This window comes from Pteropus vampyrus, unplaced genomic scaffold (assembly GCF_000151845.1).
Source record: "Pteropus vampyrus isolate Shadow unplaced genomic scaffold, Pvam_2.0 Scaffold36, whole genome shotgun sequence".
Classification (NCBI taxonomy): domain Eukaryota; kingdom Metazoa; phylum Chordata; class Mammalia; order Chiroptera; family Pteropodidae; genus Pteropus; species Pteropus vampyrus.
In genome coordinates this window covers 6,542,621-6,544,926 of record NW_011888817.1, presented here as the reverse complement: position 1 = coordinate 6,544,926, position 2,306 = coordinate 6,542,621, and the positions used below count along the sequence as shown (strand labels likewise).

General features: G+C 36.2%; 1 protein-coding gene across 3 annotated transcripts in view; it reads right to left on the bottom strand.

Moving 5' to 3' along the window:
* PHACTR4 (phosphatase and actin regulator 4) overlaps nucleotides 1–2,306 on the bottom strand; it is a 77,150-nt gene that overhangs the window by 73,675 nt on the left and 1,169 nt on the right. The window lies entirely within an intron of this gene.

Below are 2,306 nucleotides of genomic sequence, written 5' to 3'. Positions count from 1 at the left end.
ACTACCTCTGCTTACTTTTTTTTATTCATTCACTCACTCAACATAAATTATAAAGTTCCAACGAAATACCTGGACTGTGTGCTAAGCAGTAAGGATGTAGACTAGGACACAGTCCCTGCCATTAAGACAGTTAACTGTGACAATACAGAATAATAATGGTCTTATTCGTTAAGTGCTATAAAAAAAAAAATGTCTGTATAAAGGGTTATGGGAGCCTATGCGAAGACATGATTAATAATCACAGACGGTTCACAATGGGACATTAGTTTCTCGTAGACCAGAAATTAGACTTTCTTTCTAAATAATCTTCTTTCAATTGTCCTTTCCCTTTTCTAATAGAAGTAACGGTAACTTACTATAGGAATTTGAAGAGTATAATACAACCAACCATATACTTATCCTGCCCGCTTCTGGAAACAATTCCACAAGCTAGGTAGAGAAGGAATCATTGCCTTCATGCTAAAGATGAGAAAACTAAAGTTCAAAGAGGTTACCCCTCAAAGTTGCACAGTAAATAAGAAGGGACTGTATTTAATACTTATTTACTGTCTGACTCCTCCCTCTTCCCCCACCCCCATCAGTCCGTAAGACCCCAAAAAGAAAAGACTTCTTTTGTTTTCGCTGCTTTGTCCTCAGGGTCGGTCTACAACAGTGCTTAGAACACAAAAGGCTTTCAATAAATATTTGTTGACTGAATTAATGAATTGACTTGGAAGTAAGACTACAGCAAAACACACACACACACACTCATGCACACACGCGCACACACACACACACACACACACACGGGGAAAAAGTTCCTTCCCATTATGATGGCATAATAAAAGAGAGATTTAAAACAGGCTTCTACTAGTTAGGAAAGCCAGACTAATTGTATTGACTCAATTCTATTGGTATGTTATGCATTTTACCCCAAAAGAATTTAAGTAAGGGAGGTGAAATAGGTTTCTATTTCTGATGTCACATTCATGGCATGTTCTAACATAAATCCAAGACTTAAACTGCAGGTCTGAAACTGATTAAAATTTTTTAGTAAGAGCAAAAACTAAAGAAAGCATTTTCTTGAGTCTTGACTCTTTGGCTAGAAAAGTATTTGAAAAGTTTCAGTTCTTCAATGTTCCAGCAGCCAAAGCTGCTGTATATATGTTCTCCAACATATTTCTTAATAAACCTTTAAGCAAAGATTAGTCAAAACCTCAGCCCAGGAACACACCATCCTTCCACCTCTAGGGATCCATAAATTTGCCATTCTGTCTAGGTACAAGATAATCACAGCACATCATAAGATAAAGTAATGGGACCAACATTCAGTATGACTTCTGGTTCAGAATGATTGTTTATAATTCCAGAAACTCTAGTTCCTAATAAATCGGTTTGCTGATTGGAAAATATTTTCATTATTTTTCTCTAATATTTAAATTGCAGTAAATCACAAGGTGGTATGAGGTGTAACAGCAATAGGTTTAAGGTAATGGAAAGAGCACTGGACTTGGAGTATGGTTTACTTTACTATTTCCTTCCTAAGTTAGTTCTGTTACCTTGGGCAAGTCAGCATTTTTGAGGCTGTAAATTTAACATTTATCAGCCATAAAATGAGAGAACAACCACTTCACAGAATCATAGTGAGAATTAAATTACGTAATGTATATAAGATGTTTTCAAAAAATAACAGTGATAGCATTGTAATGTTTGGAGAAATAAGTAACAGCCAGTCATTAGCAACTGCTGTTTTAAAACTACTGGAACAATTCAGTGGATGCTTCTTCAAAGCATAGTTAGGAAAACACAAACAATCCCCACTCACTGCTGGATTAAAAAATGAAGAACAATTGCATTAAAGACCTCTAGCCCAATAGGATATTACTAACACAATCTGGGATTCTCAGAATAAATCGCTTCCATTATGAAAGCAATGAAGTACAAAGGGCTTTATCTGCCTACTTGGCTAGGGTGGGAATTTAACCTATATTAACTTTAATAACTTTCCCTGATTCATGTAAAGAGGTCCTGGTTGTCCTCATTTCAAACTTGAAATACTACGTCTATTTCTCAAAAAGAGTACCTGCAATGACCTTACAAAGAGTTATCTTAAGCCGAATATCTAGCGATTCAGTCCTCCAACGGGACATACATAACGTAACCACTATCTAACAAAATTTTATCAAATCCACACATTCACCGGTTGTAGTAAGGATCTACCACCTCTCCTTCCAGCAAACTGGCTTCATTCCTATTACTTGGTGAACAACTAGTCCTTTCTGTTACTTTCTAGAAGCCACTAAGTTTCTGATTTCTCTACAAAGCAG